The 23831-nt window shown below is 48.4% G+C and overlaps 1 pseudogene; it reads right to left on the reverse strand.

Moving 5' to 3' along the window:
* Positions 1–12883: 12883 nt before the first annotated feature.
* LOC141996211 (zinc finger protein RFP-like) lies at positions 12884–21967 on the reverse strand (annotated as a pseudogene).
* Positions 21968–23831: the final 1864 nt, after the last annotated feature.

Consider the following 23831-nt stretch of genomic DNA (forward strand, 5'->3'; position numbering starts at 1 on the left):
CAAAGTCACACTGAGGAAGAGTGCTCGAGAATGGTGAGCAACTGAATCGGCATTGACTAGTTTACTCAAAATCAGCTGACAAAGTGTTCTGTTTTTGTTGCAAAATATTTGACAAGAATGCCAAATCCTTGCTTGCGCGTTCCGGGTACAGTTACTAGCAAAACTTGGCTGATGCTCTGAAGCAACATGAAAAGTCACCCAGCCATTTTAGGGCCTACTCCAAATGGATGGAGGTCAAGTCCAGGATCAAGCTGAATAAATGTATAGATGCAGAAAACCAGTGCATTATTAATGTAGAAACCCAGCACTGGAGGAACGTGCTTGAGCATCTGATCTCAATTACCCTCCCCCTTGCAAAGAATAATTTGACTTTCCATGGCTCGTCGGATAAGTTGCTCACTGAACATAACAGTAATTTCCTCAGTTTGGTGAAGCTCCTTGGGAAATACGACAATATCATGCATGAGCACTGGCATCGAGGAATTCAACACGAGCTGCAAAACCTGGCAAAACAGATCACTGACTTCAAATTGATGGTCTCAGCTGTGGTCTGGCACAATATCCTGTTCCAAGGAAACATTGTAAGCAAGGCATTACAAACTCATTCGATGGACAACCACTACTACTTTGATGAGACGCTACCTTGATTTCGCTCTGGCCTATGGAGACAACAGATTTGAAGATGCCGTCACTGCTGCCAAAGAAATTTTGGAAGACTTAGGCGTTGAGCCTGTCTTCAAGGGAACTTGTATTCATCAGAAGAAGAGACATGTTGCTTACGAGGGCAGAGATAAGGGGATGAGAAGCTCGGAAGAAAAATTTAAGAGGGAGGTTTTTTGCTCACTTGTGACACTGCTTGAGTGCCCATCGAAGAAAGGTTTGGACAAATGAAGCACCACAAAGAGAGCTGGGTTTTTCTTGTATGACCTTAGTAAACTGCCAGCAGACCGGAAAACACTCTTGAACAATTGTATGGACCTTCACCGGACACTGACACAGGGGGAATGTTCAGATAAAGAGCTCTATATCAAATTGGACAACATCTGTCACATTTTGCCACACAGGAAGCACTCTCCACTCCAAGTTCTCCAATTCAAGGGATCAAATCAGGGTCTCAGAAGATAAAGCTCCTAGCCCCATTAACCATGCAGTTAGCAAATGATTTAAATGGGCGGCAGGGAAAAACAAACATAATTACAATGAATGGGTCCTTCCCAGGATCCTTTTCATTCTGAATTCCCTCCCTATCCATATTCCTCCTTTTTATTTTACCAAAATCGACACCATGTCCAGGTCATTGTTGTAGGTACTGGTAACAAACCCAGAATCTCCTTACACAGATTCCAGCTCCCTGTCAAAACAGATGGATTTAAATTTCCTAACTTTAACATCAGGCAATAATTCTTAGCCAAGCAGCACAATGGCTCATTCCCCTGGGCTGCAGAGCTCCAGCTGGAAACAGAAATGGCTGCACCTTTACACCTTGCCAATGCACTGTACTTGGATTGATACCGATTCCCTAAAGAACAATTACCAGCTATTGGGGCAGCCAGAAATACTTGTCATATAGTGTCTACTAAATTAAAAAAATCCCTCCCTTCTTCATCTCAGGGCTTCAGGCTGGGGTAACTCAAAACTCTGTCTAGCAGGCAACCCCATCGTTTGGCCAGATTGGATTAGGACTGGAATTTTGACCATCAGTCAATTTATTGAAAATGACACTTTCCTCCCTTTTACAATCTTAAAAGAAAGGTTCAATCTAGAGTCTAAGAAGGAGTGGCAATACATCCAACTTAACCATGCCATCTCCCATCTGTATGGCCCTGATACCTTTGCTACCCCAACTCATCTCAACTGCTTTCTTTTCTCCAAATATTACCCAGATTGCCAAGATCTATGGCAACACTATATGCATACCTGGCCAGCAAATTTGAATTAAACAAAGATCCTCTAAAGAACGAAATGGGAGGAGGAATAGACCAATTATTCTTTGCTAACCAAGGGAAACAAATTGTAGCCGGAGCTCTGAACTGCTCCTTGGATCTCTGTTTAAGATTAATCCAGTAGAAAATGATATGGAAGATGCATTGGACACCTCTCTGACTGTTCAAAAGAGGTGCCACTGAGTCCGACAAATGTTGGTGCTCTGATTCAGTGTGTGCTAAGGTAGCCCATATGTCGGGGAATGCTCCTGTGCCCTTAGGTTTTGGGCAGAACTTAACTGCAGAGTTATTTTTGTCTGATAAAATACAATTGTGTTACAAGCTGAGCGTGTAATTTTAAGCCTAATGGATGTTAACTGGAAGCTGAATAAATCTGAAAAAACTTTGGCTGAGCAGAGCACTAAGAATTACTAAAAGACTAATACCTCAAACACGGACATCCCCAAAGCAACCAGCAGTTGAGACCTGGAGCATAGACATTGTAAGCTTGGCCACCATGGAAAGTAAACAAAAACACAATCTGAGCTTAGTATACTACATAGATCAGATATGAATAGCAAATTCTCACCCTAAGTGATGATACCAGCGGGTGCAGATTCTTAAGGGGCCAGCTTGGAATCCCCAGCTGTTTCATTCATAGGCTAAAACTCCCGTAAGCCTGGGTCCGGAACTTGCTCCAGTTCCGTCTCTGTTCCTTAGGTGTTTCCAAGAGTCTCTTTGGGTGGGGAGTCAGTGAAGAACGCTGCCTTAAATAGCTTTTGCATATGGCGGGAACCCTTTCTTTCAAAGCTTAGTTCCCAGATCAGTCTGGGGAAAAACACTGATATTCCAAGATGGAAACCAGAACCAGGTGACCTGGTCACATGTTACAGTAGCCATAACTCAGAGGCTGTCTGTAGCATCCTCAGGAAGGCTCCCCAGGTTCAGGAAGAGAAGCTTCTTCTAAGGCCTACTGTTTTCCGAATGGCTCATTAACCTGAATGGGCCCTTCCCAGCCAGCCATTCTGAATGAAAGCAGCTTGTCTAGGGGGCGTTCCCCAAGTGTAAACACAGTTGAAATACAGTTACATAGTCAATATTCCTAACTTCAGATACAGAAATGATGCATGCATACAACTAGGATAATCACAGTCAGCACATCATACCCTATGCAATGACATCTCCCATGACTTCTCTTGCGTAAAATACATCATAACTATGTCGGAATCATCTCACGATAATGTCACTGTGAAGAATCTGGGGGTGCACTGTCCCGGCGGCTTCCATAGCACTGCTGGGGAATGTTACATGTTACACCGGGGAGGGCACGGTTATGTTAATTTCCAAACAAAAGGAAAAAAAGAAAACCACGTCATGTGCTCCATGACCTTCACGCCACCGGGGAAAGAAAACACACGTGTCAATAGTCCGACAAAGTCTAGGAAAAGTTGTTTCCCAGGCAGCACTGTCAGCCTGTGGTGCATACAAGTGTGTAAGTATCATGAATTTGTTTTCGATGTGCTGCAGGAAACTATTTGCAGATTTCACACAAATAGTTTTGGTCGGTCACAAAAAGGCCAGAGGAATTCATACTATCCCCCCCCCATCCCCATTTCACCCAGTGGCTATGGCACTCACCTGGTGTTTCAAGCCACAGGCTTGAATCTCCAGAATAGCCCCAAAATTGACTTTTTTGATTCACTGGAAATTCCAGAAAAGACCGACGAGTTGGACCTGAAATGATTTTTATTCTGAACTGCCACGGAACCAAAAAGAGCAATCTCCTCAACAGTGCCGTTGTCTTCAGCCAAAGGGAGGCACTTGAAAATGCGAGTCTCCTGCTGCCAACCCTTGCAGCTCAGTAGAACTAACGGTGGGTGGTTCTTTAAGGATACCTCTCCTCTCACGTTAATTAACTGGAATTACTGTAACTATCCAATTAATCAGCTGCTTTCGCAAACCAGCTCAGGAGAGCTGATGGAATTTAAAAAGCCAAGTGATCTTAAAACTTCTCAGAAGCTTCATTCCAGGATCCAGGAGGGACACAAAAGTGGCACCAGCTAAAGGCGGGTGGGGGGGAATGTCAGCCTGCCACATGAACCCCCACGTGACTCCTTCCCACCCTGCCCCCCGCGCTCTCCCTATCCCTCCCACCCATCCCATGTTACCTGAGGGGGGCCTCTGTCCTGAGCCACAAGGCTCTGGCCGCAGCGGACTCCTGGCCCAGGGGTCTGTACAGCCCTGTCGGAGGACACAGCTGGGGGTGCTCTAGGGAGCAGCGACCCCATGTTCTGCTCTTCTCGCCGCTGCGGTTTGCGGTTGAGCTGCAGGGCTCTCCCGGGAACAGCAGTGGCGAAAGCAGCAGAAAGTGGGGCTGCCTGGCGGCCTCACACTGGCAGCTCCTCCGGCACAGCTGTTCTGTACCATCCCTAGCCCTGACGCGGCTCCATCTCTCGGCATCTGTCCAGCCCCGCCGGAAGACAGGGCTTGGGGCGGGGCTGGGGCGGTACCAGAAGAGCCGCGCTGGAGAGCTGCTGGCATGGGGCTACTTCTGTGCCCCCCACGGCGTCTGGGGAGGGGCATGTGGCGCTTGCCCCTCCCCTCGTCGCCTCTGCATCTACTTGGTGAGTACTGGCTGCTTGAATATCACCCAAGTGAGCCTTTATCTATTCCATGGGGGAAACGCTGAGATCAAATCTCCCACCTTAAATTTGTCTGACATATACATATATCTCATGAGAAATAGATATTCAAAGCAATATAAACTATATTTCAGTTCACTTCCCTTGTAACTTGTCGGCGAGGTGCCATGGCCTGCAATGTGCAGGAAGTCAGACTAGATGATCACGATGGTCCCCTCTGACTTCAAAGTCCATGAGCCTATGAGATCTTTGCCCCAGACTTTCAGACCACAGAACATTAGTGAGGAAATGATTGTTTCACACATTATTCATGAAGACAGGACTGAATGACCTCAAAGGGAAATCTGTAATTATCTACTTCTTTTAATTCAGTTTACAACAACAGATTGATCCAAATTTGTCAGCATGGGACTGCTCCTTCTTTATTGCCATTGTAATGTTTCAGCTCCGGCTATGGGACTGACTCCGGTCATTTCTAATATTCTGAACAAATCAATTCATCAAAGTATTTCCCTGAACCAGTCCCTACCAAGAGTTCTGGTTGGTCTGCGTTCCTTGAAATACTGAGTGGAAAGTCCCCAAGCGAAGATTTTAGGAGGGAACCTATAAGTATTCAGGTTTCAGAGGAGCAGCCGTGTTAGTCTGTATTCGCAAAAAGAACAGGAGGACTTGTGGCACCTTAGAGACTAACCAATTGATTTGAGCATAAGCTTTCGTGAGCTACAGCTCACTTCGTCGGATGCATGCAGTGGAAAATACAGTGGGGAGATTTATATACACAGAGAACATGAAACAATGGGTGTTACCATACAGACGGTAAGGAGAGTGATCACTTAAGATGAGCTATTACCAGCAGGAGAGCGGGGTGGGGGGGAGAAAACCTTTTGTAGTGATAATCAAGGTGGGCCATTTCCAGCACGAAAGCTTATGCTCAAATGAATTTGTTAGTCTCTAAGGTGCCTCCTGTTCTTTTTATAAGTATTTACTTGCTGAGTTTCCCTGCCACTGGGTCAGGTGGGGATTGGTTCCCTGCAGTAAAGGCTGTGTGAGACATGCCCCAGACTGGGGGCATCCCCTAGGATCTGCAAAAGTTCAGGGACTTCCACACCCAGACCATTTGATCCCACTTTGATTCTGGGCCTCCATTCCCTGGCAGCAAGGACTCACCATGGCCATGGCTGCCCTTGTTCCTGTGCCTTTGGGTGAGGGCTCTGGCAACAAGTGACTAGAGCCTGTGGCTACATGGACTTTCCGGGGTCAGTTCTGGGGGCTCATAGGGAGGATTAGATGGTTCTGCTTCATCCTCAAACTGCCCACTCCTCCCCTTGCCCTCCCTGCCTCCATCTCCTCCCTTCCTTGTGGACTGTGGACCATTCAGAGACGCCTTTACAGGGTATGGAAAGAAGAGGGCTAAAATAGCACCAATATCCAGCCTCTCATGTTCCCTTTTCGTCTCCCTTTTTTTTCATACTGTTCATTTTTACTCATTTTTTCTGGCACTAGTTTCCCCTCCCTGTTTATTTCTCTGTCTCTCTCCCACTCTCTTCAAATCCCAGTCACAAGCCACACTCCAGGACTCTGTATGTTCCTGTTTTACTTTCATGCACCTTTTCTTCTTGTGTCTTCTATTTCCTCCGGTTGAGGCAGCCCTGTCCCTGCCTCTTCCAGTTTTGCCAACCCCAAATCAGTTAAAAATCATGAGTCAGATGCTGAAAAATGAAGAGGTTGACCCCAAATCAGGATCTTACTTTTAACGATTATATAAAGTTTTCGGTCTATTTTTTAGATTTTACAACTCCCCCTTCCCATCACCCATGTGTGTGACTGTCACTGTCTGGAGTGGTTCACAACCGACCTCAGGGCAGACTGTCGGAAACAGGGCAGATACCCCAGACTGGCAGTGTGTGCTATAATTAGATTCCTCCAAGCAGGTAAGAAATGTGAATTCCTGGTTTACCACGGACAGTCCCCATAGACTCTCCAGTCTATCTTGCCACCCAGACAAACTGGACTTAGTGATACATGGTCACTTACACCAAAACTCACACCAAGTTCAGGTTGCTTCCAGTCCCAAGAAACCAGTCACTTACCCCAGATTATTTGGTACCCTACATCTTACACCAAAGACAACGCCTGTAGCCGATCCTGTAATAAACTATCTGAGGATTTATTAACTATGAAAAAGAAATAAAAAAGTTATTTACAGGTTAAAGCAAGCAAACATACACACACAAATGAGTTACCATTTAAATCCTAAGAGTGACAGAGCTGTAGGATCTGTCAAGTTTAAGTGTCTTTCAGGGCACACCCAGGAGGCAGCCCCTGGGGACCTCTGGCTTCACCTTGGTTTCTCTGGCCCTGTGAGAGATCAAACAGTGACGAGATGGAAAAATTTCCTGTGACCTTATTTTATTCCCTTCATTCAGCTTCCAAGTCCCCAGGATTAGCTGCCTGGCAGGTAGCATTTTCAAGGTACAACAGGGCCATTACCCTACCCTTTGTGTTGTGATATTCCTTGATGGCCCATCTGATTTTGATAGTCCTTCTGGATGGGTGGGGTGTGTGTGTGATTCCTATGTTTGGGCTCATAAGTTCAGAGCAAACATTTGAAAGCCAAACCTACCTATGGGTATGTCTACACTACGAAATTAGGTCGAATTTATAGAAGTCGGTTTTTTAGAAATCGGTTTTATATAGTCGATTGTGTGTGTCCCCAGAGAACATGGTCTAAGTGCATTAAGTGCATTAACTCGGCGGAGAGCTTCCACAGTACCGAGGCTAGCGTCGACTTCCGGAGCGTTGCACTGTGGGTAGCTATCCCACAGTTCCCGCAGTCTCCGCTGCCCATTGGAATTCTGGGTTGAGATCCCAGTGCCTGATGGGGCAAAAAACATTGTTGCGGGTGGTTCTGGGTACATATTATCAGGCCCTCCCTCCCTCCGTGAAAGCAAGGGCAGACGATCGTTTCACGCCTTTTTTCCTGAGTTACCTGTGCAGACGCCATACCACGGCAAGCATGGAGCCCGCTCAGCTCACCGTCACCGTACGTCTCCTGGGTGCTGGCAGACGCGGTACTGCATTGCTACACAGCAGCAGCAACCCATTGCCTTGGGGCAGCAGACGGTGCAATAGGCCTGATAACCATCGTCATCATGTCCGAGGTGCTCCTGGCCGCCTTGGTAAGGTCGGTCAGGAGCGCCTGGGCAGACATGGGCACAGGGACTGAAAGAGGAGTGACTCGACCAGGTCATTCTCTTTAGTCCTGCAGGCAGTCCTATTGCACTGTCTTCTGGCAAGCAGGCAGGAGATGAGGATGGCTAGCAGTCCTTCTGCACCGTCTGCTGCCAGCCAAAGATGTAAAAGATAGATGGAGAGGATCAAAACAAGAAACAGACCAGATTTGTTTTGTATTCATTTGCTCCCCCGACCCTCGCTCTGTGAAATCAACGGCCGACAATCGTTTTGGTGAGGTCTGTCAGGGGCACCTTGAAAAGTTTAATGGAGATTCAGTCCTGCCTGAAATACCGGGCAGAGGGACAGCTCAGTGGGTTGAGCATTGGCCTGCTAAACCCAGGGCTTTGAGCTCAATCCTTGAGGGGGCCATTCTGTGTGACAGTTGTTTTTGTTTCTCCTTGATGTAAAGCCACCCCCTTTGTTGATTTTAATTCCCTGTAGGCCAACCCTGTAAGCCATGTCGTCAGTCGCCCCTCCCTCCGTCAGAGCAACAACAGACAATCGTTCCATGCCTTTTTTCTATGCAGACGCCATACCACGGCAAGCAGGGAGCCCGCTCAGATCACTTGGGCAATTAGGAGCACATTAAACACCACGCGCATTATCCAGCAGTATATGCAGCACCAGAACCTGGCAAAGCAAAACCGGGCGAATAGGTGACGTCAGCGCGGTGACGAGAGTGATGAGGACATGGACACAGACTTCTCTGAAAGCACGGGCTCTGGCAATGCAGGCATCATGGTGCTAATGGGGCAGGTTCATGCGGTGGAACGCCAATTCTGGGCTCGGGAAACACGCACACTGGTGGGACCGCATAGTGTTGCAGGTCTGGGACAATTCCCAGTGGCTGCAATACTTTCGCATGCGTAAGGGCACTTTCATGGAACTTTGTGACTTGCTTTCCCCTGCCCTGAGGTGCAAGAATACCATGGATGAGAGCAGCCCTCACAGTTGAGAAGCAAGTGGCAATAGCCCTGTGAAAGCTTGTAACTCCAGAGAGCTACTGGTCAGTCGGGAATCAATTTGGAGTGGGCAAATCTACTGTGGGGGCTGCTGTGATGCAAGTAGCCAACGCAATCAAAGATCTGCTGATATCCAGGGTAGTGACTCTGGGAAATGTGCAGGTCATAGTGGATGGCTTTGCTGCAATGGGATTCCCTAACTGTGGTGGGGCCGTAGACGGAACCCATATCCCTATCTTGGCACCGGAGCACCAAGCCGGAGAGTACATAAACCGCAAGGGGTACTTTCCAATAGTGCTGCAAGCTCTGGTGGATCACAAGGGACGTTTCACCAACATCAACGTGGGATGGCCGGGAAAGGTACATGACGCGCGCATCTTCAGGAACTCTGGTCTGTTTCGAAAGCTGCAGGAAGGGACTTTATTCCCAGACCAGAAAATAACCGTTGGGGACGTTGAAATGCCTATAGTTATCCTTGGGGACCCAGCCTACCCCTTAATGCCATGGCTCATGAAGCCGTACACAGGCAGCCTGGACAGTAGTCAGGACCTGTTCAACTACAGGCTGAGCAAGTGCAGAATGGTGGTAGAATGTGCATTTGGACGTTTAAAGGCGCGCTGGCGCAGTTTACTGACTCGCTTAGACCTCAGCGAAACCAATATTCCCACAGTTATCACCGCTTGCTGTGCGCTCCACAATATCTGTGAGAGTAAGGGGGAGACGTTTATGGCGGGGTGGGAGGTTGAGGCAAATCGCCTGGCTGCTGGTTACACGCAGCCAGACACCAGGGCAGTTAGAAGAGCACAGGAGGGCGCGGTGCGCATCAGAGAAGCTTTGAAAACCAGTTTCATGACTGGCCAGGCTTCGGTGTGACAGTTCTGTTTGTTTCTCCTTGATGAACCCCACCCCCCTTGGTTCACTCTACTTCCCTGTAAGCCAACCACCCTCCCCTCCTCCCTTCGATCACTGCTTGCAGACGCAATAAAGTCATTGTTGCTTCACATTCATGCATTCTTTATTAATTCATCACACAAATAGGGGGATAACTGCCAAGGTAGCCTGAGAGAGGTGGTGGAGGAGGGAAGCACTGGGAGGGGTGCTGGAGGAGGAGGGAAGGACATGGCCACACAGCACTTTAAAAGTTTGAAACTTTAAAATTTATTGAATGCCAGCCTTCTGTTGCTTGGGCAATCCTCTGGGGTGGAGTGGCTGGGTGGCCGGAGGCCCCCCCACTGCGTTCTTGGGCGTCTGGGTAGGGAGGCTATGGAACTTGGGGAGGAGGGCAGTTGGTTACACAGGGACTGTAGCAGCAGTCTGTGCTCCAGCTGCCTTTCCTGCAGCTCAACCATATGCTGGAGCATATAAGTTTGATCCTCCAGCAGCCTCAGGATTGAATCCTGCCTCCTCTCATCACACTGCCGCCACCTTTCAGCTTCAGCCCTCTCTTCAGCCCACCACTTACTCTCCTCAGCTCGCCACCTCTCCTCCCGGTCATTTTGTGCTTTCCTGCACTCTGACATTGTCTGCCTCCACGCATTCGTCTGTGCTCTGTCAGTGTGGGAGGACAGCATGAGCTCAGAAAACATTTCATCGCGAGTGCGGTTTTTTTCACCTTCTAATCTTCGCTAGCCTCTGGGAAGGAGAAGATCCTGTGATCATTGAAACACATGCAGCTGGTGGAGGAAAAAAAAGGGACAGTGGTATTTAAAAAGACACGTTTTATAGAACAATGGGTACACTCTTTCACGGTAAACCTTGCTGTTAACACTACATACATAGCACGTGTGCTTTCGTTCCAACGTCGCATTTTGCTTCCCCCCACCGTGTGGCTAGCCCTTCCCCCCTCCCCCCTCCCCGTGGCTAACAGCGGGGAACATTTCTGTTCAGCCACAAGCAAACAGCCCAGCAGGAACGGGCATCTCTGAATGTCCCCTGAAGAAAAGCACCCTATTTCCACCAGGTGACCATGAATGATATCACTCTCCTGAGGAAAACACAGAGAGATAAAGAACGGATGTTGTTTGAACGCCAGCAAACATACACTGCAATGCTTTGTTGTACAATGATTCCCGAGTACGTGCTACTGGCCTGGTGTGGTAAAGTGTCCTACCATGGGGGACGGAATAAGGCTGCCCTCCCCAGAAACCTTCTGCAAAGGCTTTGGGAGTACATCCCGGAGAGCCGCAAATGCCAGGGCAAATTAATCATTAAACACGCTTGCTTTTAAACCATGTATACTATTTAAAAAGGTACACTCACCAGAGGTCCCTTCTCCACCTGGCAGGTCTGGAAGGCAGCCTTGGGTGGGTTCGGGGGGTACTGGCTCCAGATCCAGGGTGAGAAACAGTTCCTGGCTGTCAGGAAAACCGGTTTCTCCACTTGCTTGTTGTGAGCTATCTACAACCTCATCATCATCATCTTCCTCGTCCCCAGAATCTGCTTCCGTGTTGCCTCCATCTCCATTGAAGGAGTCAAACAACACGGCTGGGGTAGTGGTGGCTGAACCCCCTAAAATGGCATGCTGCTCATCATAGAAGCGGCATGTTTGGGGCTCTGACCCGGAGCGGCCGTTCGCCTCTCTGGTTTTCTGGTAGGCTTGCCTCAGCTCCTTCAGTTTCACAAGGCACTGCTTCGGGTCCCTGTTATGGCCTCTGTCCTTCATGCCCTGGGAGATTTTGACAAATGTTTTGGCATTTCGAAAATTGGAACGGAGTTCTGATAGCACGGATTTCTCTCCCCATACAGCGATAGATCCCGTACCTCCCGTTCAGTCCATGCTGGAGCTCTTTTGCGATTCTGGGACTCCATCATGGTCACCTCTGCTGATGAGCTCTGCATGGTCACCTGCAGCTTGCCACGCTGGCCAAACAGGAAATTGAAATGCAAAAGTTCGCGGGCCTTTTCCTGTCTACCTGGCCAGTGCATCTGAGTTGAGAGTGCTGTCCAGAGCGGTCACAACGGAGCACTGTGGGATAGCTCCCGGAGGCCAATACCATCTAATTGCATCCACAGTACCCCAAATTCGACCCGGCAAGGCCGATTTCAGCGCTAATCCACTTGTCAGAGGTGGAGTAAGGAAATTGATTTTAAGAGCCCTTTAAGTTGAAAAAAAGGGCTTCGTCGTGTGGACGGGTGCAGAGTTAAATCGATTTAATGCTGCTAAATTCGACCTCAACTCCTAGAGGAGACCTGGGCTATTTTCTTATAGCATGGAATTCCAGCATTACATGTGAAATCAATGCATGCAGCAATTTACAAGTATTTCGTGGAGTCTAAACACTCAACACACTGTTGCAAGACTAATACCTATTTTAAGTAAAAGTAACATACAGGTGAACTGGTCTGATCTCCAGCTATGAGTTTGCCAGTTCTTAGCTAATGCCTGAAGTTTTGGTAAGAGCTGGCACTTGGTTTGCCAGCATCACAGTGACAATTACAGTGTTCCCAACTCATCCATATCTATAGAGGAAAGTGACTTTAGCCCCTGTTGCAGGAGCTGTTGCTGTGGGTACCATAGATCTAATGACACAGATTTGTATAAAACGTTTCATGCTGGTGCGGGGCTTCCAGCTTCTCTCCAACCCCCAAATCCCAATTAATTAATTCTGTGACCCTGCAGTCCCCACATCTGCCCATCAGTCCAGTCCGCTCCTCTTCAACCCCTCCTCCTTCCCATCCCTGGTGCCGAAGTGGGGAGGGAGCAGATTCCCTTCTGGGGGCAGAGATAAGGAGCTACCAGATGGGAAATGACATGAGGCAGACGACTAGATAGATGCAAACCTTCTAGGGTCGCAGAGATTAGGATGACGGCATCTAGAGGAGCCAATTTTTCATTCCTAGTGGGCTATTTCCCCCATGTCTGACCCAGGATCCCCACAGTCCTCTTGACCATAGAGGACAGTGACAAACAGGCTGCACAATCCTGGGGCAATGAGATTGGCTTCTCCATCTCAATCACTCCCTGCTCCCTATGGTTTGTCAGTCCAGACCCCATGGAACTTCTGGGGTCATGGAGACGACATGATAGAAAGTCTGCAGGAATACAAGAGTACTAGAGACTGGTGTGTCTGATGCTGGAGAGGCTGATTTCAGGATCCCCAGTGCACTATGCTCCCACCATGTCTCAGGGACACAGGCTGAACTGGGATCTCTGCCCCACCCGGAACCAGGGATAGATTCTCTCCCCATCGAAAGAGATTGTTGGGAAAGTGAAGATTGGGTCATCATTATCAGCATTGGCAAATATCACTTGCCCCTGTTCATAGTCCACAGAAACCCGGATAAACCTGAGATCACGACTCAGGGACAGAGGCGTCTCAGAGGAGGAGACAGCGCAGAACGTATTCATATACCAATCCACAGCCCAGATCCTGTCCTCAGGGTTACGGGTTCTCCCTCCCTTCCTCCACACAGACTCTCTGGCCACCCCCACAGCCCAGGTTCCCTCATCCTTCACCTCCACCTCCCAGTAATGTCTCCCCGAGGTGAATCCCTCGCAGCCCAGCACACAGACTCTAGTATCAAATCTCTCAGGATTGTTGGGCAGATCCTGCCGGGTGTAACTATAGCTCACACTTTTCCGATCCTCAGACACGATCAGTCGGGGATGAGCTGTGTCTGGATCCAGAGTCACATTTGCTGGAGAGAGAGAATCAGAGCGTGAGGGGCAGAGCTCAGTCCTGGGGGCTGGTGGTGCCATGTTTCACGCTCCCCAGCAGCCCTGGTCTGGCTGGGACAGCCTGGATCCCAGGGAGCTGCTTCTGTCTTGGGCACCTGAGACTGAGCAGATCTCTCACTGCAGTTCCTCACTGTGTTTAATGGGACCTGCTTCTTTAGTTTCTCCTTTGTTTGCAGAGACTTCAGCTCCCAGCTCCCTCTGCTGGGGCTGCTCCATTCCCAGCAGCACAGACACAGCAAGGAAGGTCTCAGAAGCTTTTCGTGAGGAGGGAGCAAGGGAGGCAGGTACCAGCTTTAAACCTCAGAGGGAAGCTCCTTCCCCTAATGTAGCCTCCACTCCCAGGCCGGGGAACAGAGAGGAAGGTGCAGCATTGGGGAAGAGCTGCTCCGGACCAGAGAGTAGGAGATGGTGGGGTACCCACATTCCCAGCCCAGAGAGAAGGCGGGGGGTGTGGGGGGAGGCGAGAGTGGGCAGCTTCAGAGGGAGAGCACCTCCCCAATCCAGGAAGCAGTGAGCAGCTCCAATGGGAGAGCCCAGCCCTGCCCACAGGAAAGGGAGGATATTGGAGAAGGGGCAAAGGAGAGGGATGTGTCAGCCCTCAGGGGAGAGGTTTTTCTGTTCATCACTCTGAATATAATATTAAAAAGGTCAACGAATGCCTATGAAAATGCCAGGATCAGTGTTCAGGTGTTTGGATGTTGGTCAGTGCGAGTGTTTCTGATCATTGGCGTGGGCACGAACTCAGCACTAAGGTTGGCAATTGGCTTCAGGATTGTTTGTCTGACTTCAGCTTGGGATCTCCTTAGCATGACATGCTTTTATTTTTAGGGCTGTGTATGGCATGACCGGTGTCGGTTTGGTTGATTTTATTAACATATTTTTGTGGGAATTTTCTCATAATTTAAAGATAGTCTCCAGCTGAAATCTCACCCAGTCTGCGTGACCCTAGGGATTTCTCTCTTTTTGTCTGCAGTTCAGATGGCAGAGTGGTTGGAGGGGCAAAGGATAAGAAAGATGAGCTTTCACGCTGTCGTATGTGTAACCGCATTCTTATTCTAAACCAATATAACTGTCTTTTAATTACAACCAAAAACCAAACCGAGGCACAGACACACACTTAGGGCTTTAATATCAATATCAACTAGTCTGAAACCTCCTTTTTCCTCTTTTATTCAGACGTCTCACAGCAATGGAATCAACTGTCATTAAGCCACACCTGGGAGATGCAATCTCGAGGAGAGATATCCTCTCCCCTCATCATCCACCCCCCAACCCCAGCTGGTTTGTCTCATTCACCACTTGCATTTTGCCATAACTTAGACCCAGATCCTGCAAAAAGTTTAGGGCGAAAGTAGCTTTGCACACTTTGGTCTCTTTGACATTCATGGGATGTTAAGAATTTGCAGTCAGGGCTCTGAATTGTAAACTTTTTGGGTCTATTTACTCAGCACTCTGCAGAGCTCAGCACAATGGGGCCCTTTCCCCTCCATAGACTGAAATATGAATAATGATACAATTATTTTATAAGTGGGGAAATTTGAGATGGAAGAGGGTCAACTCAATGGGCCAAATTCATCCTGAACTGGCAAAGGGATAGAGAAGGCCAATCTGTGACTCCCCTATTTAGTGGCTTCAGAGGGCAGTGCAGACCTTGGCACAGGCTAGGGAAGTCCTGAGATCCAGCTAGAGAATCACCCCTGATTCATTGGGCCCGATAGGCTTTGCCAGCTCTGTAACTGGGAGAGATAAACTCAGGGGGCACAATTTAGGCCATTTGGCTAAATTTGGACCTTAATGTTGTGACCTTTGGTAAATCATGAATTAATTTGAAACATCCTGATGCCTGGGCCCCTGCTACATCTGCTCAATTTCTCTACTTTCCACATTTTATTAAATAGATATGTCATCTAATTGGCCAGAGCCCATCTCCTCCCAATCTCAGAGGCATATTCCACTTTCCCTTCCTAGGTCCTGTCTTAGTACCTTTGAACATCCTCAGCGTCTCCCTAAGAGCAATATATTTCTGGGAGAAATTGCTGAGCCCCTTTTCCAGTTCAGGAGAAATCTCCACTGACTTCTGGAGCTTCCTCTTCTCACACCTGGAAAGAAAAAAATTCACATTCTTATATTTCATTTAGTGATACGTTATAATTTCTTGTTAAAAGGGGAATTGAGTCTCCATGGCCAATTCACTCCCTGGCCTCTATGCTTCTGATGGATAGGAGATTCCAGTGCTAAGAGCTGTAGAAATCTGTCCATTAGGAACTAGACTGATACACCAACTCCCCCCTACCCAGCTCATTCCACACTGGTCTCCAAACAGGTGGGATCTCTCTTTATCGCAGCAGACCTGGGTTAAATTGTAACCAGCATAGGTGCTGACTTCCCCTCTGCCTGGTGGTGCTGGACCCCCACCCCACCCTGGCCATGTCCCTGTCCTGCCTTTTCCCACCCTGCCCCCATTCCACCCCCTTCCTCCAAGTCCCCACCCCCGTCCCACCTCTTCTCCGCCTCCTCCCCCAAGCATGCCGTGTCCCCCTCCCTCCTGGAGCATCCTAAGTGCCGCCAAACAGCTGTTTGGTGGCGGGCCGGTGGCAGGGAAGCGCTGGGAGGGAGGGGGAGGAGCATGGACGTGGCGCGCTCAGGGGGGGCATGGGGACCTTGGTTGTCAGTGGGTGCAGAGAACCCGCTAATTTTTTCCCATGGGTGCCTATGGTAACCAGTACCTCAGCACTCCTATTCCGTCCCCAGAATCCTGAGCCAGCAAGTCCCCCAGGGATGTAGCATCCAATTCAATAGATAATCCCAGACTCTTCTATAAAAAGGTGAGACTCTCAGGATTAAGTTAATCAGAGATTGGTATCCAAAATGTGACCCTGCCCCACCCATTTTGCTGTGTGACCCTGGGGAGATGTGGTGTTAACATGGTTTCCAAGCTTTTTTCCAGCATAAGAGGTATGTGTGGGAGTGAGAAAGAGCCACGTCCCTGCTCAAGGTGCTTCCAATGTCCTAGAAAAGACAGAGAGAGAGAGAGAGAGAGAATCTCAGTCCTACCTGAGTCACACACTTGGGATCTCAGGGAAGGGATTTTGCAGATATAGGGTAAAAAGGACAAGGGTCATGGATACACTGAGCTAATGAGGCTTTTCCATTTCTAATATAAAAGTGTCTCTATCTCTTGAAAGAACAATTGTAACTCACATTTGTGCAATGCACACACTGAGTTATGCTGTCCTCTCTGACCGCTTGACCCCAGTGTCCAGGATTCAGGAGCAGTCCTGTCCCTTTGTTTGGGATCTGGGATGTTTCTCTGACTTGGTCTCACCTGCAGGAATTCACTCGCTGACTCCTGACCCTTCCCCTCCATCTCACTGATCAGCTCACTGAGATGGGAAATCTTCTTAGAAAGTTTAGGGAAATAGTCATGCTGTATGTTCACAATCTCCTTGTCCAACTGGTCCAGCTGGGCCAGCAGGAGTCGCTCTTGTTCCTCCAGGAACTGCCGCAGTTGCTGAAATTGACATGCAATCTTCTGCCTCTCCGCCTGGGTCTGTTTCTGTAAAGCAGGAGGGAAAGGGCTGGTCAGGGACATGGACGGAGCCTGGGGTCCTTGCATGGAGTGCTGAGTGTGCAGGAGGGAGACTTTCTTTTCCAATTCTAAGACATCAAGCACTTGACTATACCTTGTGGGAGACTATGCCCTGTATCCCACGAGGGAGAGGATTTTCTCACACCTTCCCATTTGGCCTCTATCTCTCTTACAGAGATATTTCCATGTGTGACCCGGTCAGGATAGTGCGTTATCAGGGACCTCAGAGATGGAGACCCCAAGGCAGCGGGATTCAGGACTCAGCACTAGATCTGGGAGAAATTTTTTTGCACTAAACTTTTCTTCAGGGAAAATGCAGTTTTGTCGCCTCTGAAATGTTTCATGAGTTCATGTAAATTTGCTGTTTGGTAAAAAATAAATAAAAATCTTGAAAAAATCAAGACATTTATTTCAACTATTTCTTAAGAAAATAGCTTGATTTTTTTTATTTGAAATAAATTTATTTGAAAATTTCCTTATGGTTAATATAATTATATCATTTTAAAAAATGGTCCAGATCGAAACAAAACATTTTGAGTTTATCAAAGTGAAAGATGTCATTTGTCCAAGAAAAAATATTTTTTTTTATCTGCTCAAAATTTTTTAAAAGTTCATTTTTGGTTCTACCCAATTCCCCGCCCCCCGTTTAAAAAAATCCAGACAATGGAAAGTTCTGTTAGGTTCCCAGATCTCCACAGAATTACCTTGACAGAGAAGAAAAGAAAGAAACAATTCAATAAAAACGTACAGACTCAGGCATCGAGCGCTGCACTGGATACGTTCAGTTCACCTTGGGAAGATTTTCATCGAAGCCACAAAAGCTGGAAATTGATTCACTGATTGAAATGAAATGATAGACTCTGAAGAGGAAGATGTTACCCTTCTCTAGGGAGAGGGTTTTTCAGGCCCCCCCATAGGGAGGTGTGTGTGCACCTGCACGTACACACACCCACACAGTGTCCCAGGATCAGGGATCAACTGACAAACGCTCACTCTCCCCAAGGCCACAGAGGACTCTACCTACAGACACACCTCACGCCTCACGTCAGTGTGTAAAGCCCCACCAGTACCGGAGGCTGCTGGGCAATGGACACAGCACTGCCAGGTTGTGGCTCAGAGGCAGCCTCATGGGATTTAGAATTTTTTTTTTGAAGGGGAGCCCAAACCAGCTGCTCCGGGAGAAGTCTCGAGAACGCCAAGTATTCCAGGACCACTGAGGTGGGGTGAGCTCAAGCCTGGGGACAGTTTTTGGGCAGTGGTGCTGAAATGCTCTTTATAGGGGGGTGCTGAAGGCGGAAGCCATGTATTTGTGTTGTTACCACTCCTTCAAGCCCAGGGGCAGCACCCCCAGAACCCCTAGTTCCAGCACCTATGTTTTTTGGGGGGAAATAAAAGGGAAAAAAACAGCGGGGGTGGGGGGAGGCGGCCACTCCCCCTGGAGTGCTGCTGTGAGCGGCAGAAACAGCAGGTGGAGTCTGGAGGGAGGCTTCCCAGTGCTGGGAGAGAGAGAGAGGCCAGCAGCGAGCCCGGCAGCGCCTGGCACCACAAAAGAAGGGACGCAGTAAGTGGGGAGCCCGTGGATAGGGACCACAGTGGCTGAGATGCATCGTCGCGGGGGTGCCAGGAACAGAGCTGAAGCCCAGTTCAGGAGGAACAGGAAAGACGAGGGTAATCGGAACAGTAGGGGACCCACCAAAGGGACAGTAAGAGGAAAGACAATGGCAGGCGGGGAAAAGAGGGAAAGTAAAAGGAAGAACAGTACAGTTAAACAAGAGGAAAAACAGCTGGAGTTTCTAAGGCTATGTCCACACTGGCAATTGAATGACTAAATTTTTTGTCTTTCAGAGGTGCTAAACCCTCTCCCCCGGGCGGGAGACAAACGTTTTGTTGCAGCAAGTGCCAGTGTGAACAGCACGCTGTCGGCAGGAGCGCTCTCCTGTCACAAACGCGAACGGCGCTCGTGGGGGGGGAGTATTTTGTCGGCAAAGGAGCCAACAAACAGCGGCCACGCTGCCCGACTTGTGGTGACACAGCTGTGTTGACGTGGCCATGTCACTGAAAGCTACGTAGTGTGGACACGGCCTTTGCAACATAAGAAATTATTCAAAAAGCATTGTTCGAAAAACTATGGGAAAAGTAACGTAAGAAGGAGATATGAAGGAAATATGGTGTAATAAAGGATAAAGTGTAATTAAAGAGAAACAGACTTAAGAAATAAGGAGGAAGCGAGCTGTAGTGAAAATAAGAAAACAGCTAGGACTGTAAAACAAGAAATCCTTACCGTGGCCTAAGGTGTACAAGGCGAATGACAGGAAGAGGGAAATGAGCACAAAGGGACTGTAAACCAGAGAGGAGCAGAGGGATAATTGTTCAATTAAGAAACCAACACACTGCACCAAGGAATACCTGTTTTTATTTAGGCTGCAACACAAAACAGTAAACAAAGAACTTTTCCTCCAAACTCTGGGCTTAGAGAGGCTGAAAACTGAGAAGTGAACATGTATCCCTGGGGTTTATGTTCGAGTGCATTGGATTTTCTAATTCAAAATTCGGTTAGTTCATCAATGTAAATTGTTCCCTATAAAGTGAGTTTAATTAAACTAACAGTAGTTAATACACAGTAGATAAGAACAATAGTTTAAGGTGTAAGCCTGAGCAGTAGTTCCTGCTAAAACAACTCGTTTTGATTCACTAGTGATTATTCCCCACTTAACTGAATTCTGCTTTACCCAGGACTGAACGGCCTCCATCCAGCTCATTACAAATGCAGGTGAAAAATGACGGGCACCTACCAGATACTCCTGGCTCCTCTTCTCTCCAGTCACTTTAAAGCCCAGAAACTTTTCTCTCTCCTCCCTCAGAGTCTGCAAATGGGCCTGGATCTTTTCCTGAACAAATGGAAATGTTTTGGGTGGTTTGATTTTTATTTTGATAGATCAGAGTGTGTGTGTGTGTGGCGGGGGGGGGGGGGAACCTTTTCAACCCTTAACAAAAACAAACAAACAAACAAACAACTGACTGTATTGATGACAGGACAACCAAGCAGGGTTATGATATCAGCGAGACCAAGGACTTTAAGTCATATTAATATTAATGGAGCTGGAGAGGTTTGTATTTGACTTTGTGTCTCCCCTGATTTACACCACCATGAAACTGGGGTCACACCCTTGCATTGTTCTTTCACGGTGTGAAACAACCTGTTTTGGAGAAGGTTTAACTAACCAAGTGACAGCAATCCCAGAAGCCTGCAGGGTGAGAAATCTGGGCTGGGATTCTCAGCGGAGCCCAACTCCCACTGACTGTAAGCTCTCAAGCCTCGTGGATGGGACTGGCTGGACGGAACTGGTCGTAGCACTAGGGCAAACCCCATTAGACGTTCTGGGTTTTGTTGAGGACGGTGGGGCTTGGCCCGAGCGCTGTCCTGAGCCCTTCCCATGGCAATGCCGCCTGGGCAGCTATTCCACAGCTCCCAGCAAAGCTGCCAGCAGCAGCGGGTTCTGGGGTGTCAAAATGCTGCACCGTGGGAGAGCAGCGTGAGGACTAATGGAGCCACTGTGGCTGGTCCCTCAGACTGATGCGGGGCAGCCCCACCCGGGGGTTAGCTTTGCTGCAATCAAGTTCAATCCCAAAGAGATCTGACAGGGACCTGCACTGCCTGGAGCCCTCTTGTGCAGGAGCTCAAGGTGCTCAGGGGCCACCCCGTGTTCAGCCCAGCGAGCTCCTCTAGCGCAGACCAGCAACGTGGGAATTCAGAATCCCAAGGAGAAACGTCATCTCCTTGCTGGGCCTAGGACCTTTATCAAGGTGTTGTTCCCTCCTAATGGCCACACTTCATCACTGCTGTGGAGGCAGCGTGACCTAGTGATTAGGGTACTGGACTGGGCGTTGGGAGACCTGGGGTCTAATCCCAGCTCTGCCACTGAGCTGCTCAGTAACCTTGGACAAGCCCCATCCCCTTGTTGTGCCTCAGTTTCCCCTCCCACCTTCCGTCTGTCTTATCTACTTAGACTATAAACAGGCCAGGGATTGTCCCTCACTGGGTTTTGTGCAGGGCCCAGGACAGTAGAGGTCGGATCTTGTCTGAGGTCTGTATGTAAGTAAATAATAATAAATACTATGATACAAATCAGCAATAACCACAGCATGTAACTCCCCCTTCTGCAGCCTGAGGGCAGCACTCTCACACAGACTGGCCTGCAGCTCTGGTGATTTAAACCTCACTGATCATTTAACAGCTTCAGTTCTGTAGAAAATTCCCTTATTTCACCAGTGGGAGCCAGTTTCGAAAAGGATTCGGGATTTCAGATAAAAGATGCCACATCAAACATCTGTATGTAAAGTCTTCATCTCTTGCCCGGCTTGCCACACTGCCACATCATTTACCCTTTACAGCATCTCTCATACAGTGAAGGCTTTACAAAGCAGAATGATGCTGTTATACCTGTGACTGTCAACATGTGATTAAATTAACTGGTAATTAAAACCCAAAGCTATAACTCATTAAACTTGACAGCAATTCCTTACCTTGTACTCCTCTGCAGCCTCCTCAATGGGAACGACTGTGTGATCTCGGTGAGCCCGGGATCTGTCACACGCTAGGCAAATGGGACTTTGATCCTCCTCACAGAACAGCTTGAGAGGCTCCTGGTGTTCCCCACACACCCTCTCCCCTCCTGCATCCTTTATTACCTGTAAACTCAGTTGTTTGGTTATTTCTATGACAGCTGCCAGCTGCCTCTTCGGCCTGGGGTTTCTCTGCTCACAGTTTGTCTACACTGAGGGTAGGTGATGGCTATACCTGATTTCTCTCAGCACTGGATGATGCAGGCTCAGCAGAAATTGTGCCCCCGCTCCAGAGTGACAGGTTTTCTGAAATACTCCAGACAGACGGGACAAGAAGCTTCATGCTGGAGTCTGCCCACGGGGTTCTTTCTGGCCATAACTCCCTCTGTGGAGAGCTGGACCCAGCCCCGTGGGACAGGAGTCACCACTGCGGCTGAGTGTAGGGTGGCCTCAGCTCTGCAATTCCTCCCCCCCAAGGATCTCACCTGTGCACCAAGCCCACCACTCATCTACCACCTTCCCATGACCCTCTGGCAGGTCACAACCCACCCTTTGGGAACCAGTGCCAAGAGGGTATCAGCACCCTCAGCCCGATTCTGACCTCCCTGCCAAGCCCCCAGCAGGGAGGGGAGACTGGGCCGTGGACTCCCCCTCCTGCCTGCTGCCATTCAAGCACCTGAAACACTCTAGATTGAAAAGTATGGGCAGTTACACGCTGCACCGAGGAAACGGGCAGCAAACGGACTATCGAGATCGCTAATATACTCAGCCATCCTTACGAGTCCCCCACTCCCACCCCAGTCTGTTTCTTTATCCACCTGCTGCACATGGTCCTGGTTTTAGACTGTGAGCTCCCTTTGGTTAACTTGTCTGTACAGTGCCTGGCACAAGAGGGCCCTAATCCCTCACTGGGACTCGTAGATGCTACTGCAATGGGAAACCAGTGCATTCTATTAAATATTGTTATGAATGTCAACACAGAAAATTGTATGGGCACAAGGCTTGCACACTGAAATCTATGGCCCAAATTCCCAAACGGATATCCGCAGGATGGGGACTCTCTCGCTGTGGCCCTAGGAGATGTGGACAGTTGACAATGCTGGTCACAGGGTGGCTGGCCCTTGAAAGGGAGATGGGTCTCAGCCCTACCTGTGACATAGACAGCTCTCCTACGCAGGTGGGGACAATGAAGAAGGACCAGTGACCAGGAGTGGGTGGTGTGACATTGCACTCCATATGTTTATGAACATATGCTGATGAATATAAATATGACATAACTGGAATTTGCTTTATGCTAAATATGCCATGTAACATATCTTTGCAAAGGTTATGATCTACTGAATAGATTCATCCTATTTGTTTGCATGTATCTTTTCTATGTCTGAATTTAGGGAAATAAGATATAAACTTGTATTTCTCTGTGTGTGCTGATGAGTGGCCCATCAGCAAACATTTAACTAACAATGGGCGTTGGGAGACGCCAGTCCACACCTGAGCTTTCCTGGGAACATTCAAACTAACATGTAAACAATGGTGTCAGCCTGCAAAAAGCTGACTCTTTCATGGACATGTGACTTGCCCATGTGGCTACAAACTCCATACTGTTGCTGTGATTTTGCAAAGGAACAAAGGAATTTCCGCCTACAAGAAAGAGAATATAAAAGGTCCTGCAGCCCCACCCTTTTGTCTTCAGCTGGCTCAAGGTTGCTGGACCCAGGCCATAAACTACAGCTTTGGTCTGAAAAGGATTGGGCCCAGGCTAGGAAAGAATCCAGTCTGTGAAGTATGCTTATTGGAACATCTTTGAGGGTGAGATATTACCTGTAATCAGTTTCTTAACGTCTTAGGCTTAGACTTGTGAATTTGTTTTATTTTACTTTTGTGACCTTCCTTGTTCTGTCTGTTACTACTTGAAACCATTTAAATCCTACTTTTTATACTTAATCAAATCACTTTTGTTTATTAATAAACCCAGAGTAAGTGATTAATACCTGGGGGGAGCAAACAGCTGTGCATCTCTCTCTATCAGTGTTATAGGGGGCAGACAATTTATGATTTTACCCTGTATAAGCATTATACAGAGTAAAACAGATTTATTTTGGGTTTAGTCTCCCAGAAAGACTGAATCTTGTGTGCTGGGAAAGTCCCTGTTAACTGAGAAGCCCCTGGGCTGAGTGAATCTCCGTCTCAGTAAACTGCAGGGGGGTGTGGCCCAACCCCTTGGTCTGTGCTGGAGCTGAG

This window comes from Natator depressus, chromosome 11 (assembly GCF_965152275.1).
Source record: "Natator depressus isolate rNatDep1 chromosome 11, rNatDep2.hap1, whole genome shotgun sequence".
Lineage (NCBI taxonomy): Eukaryota > Metazoa > Chordata > Testudines > Cheloniidae > Natator > Natator depressus.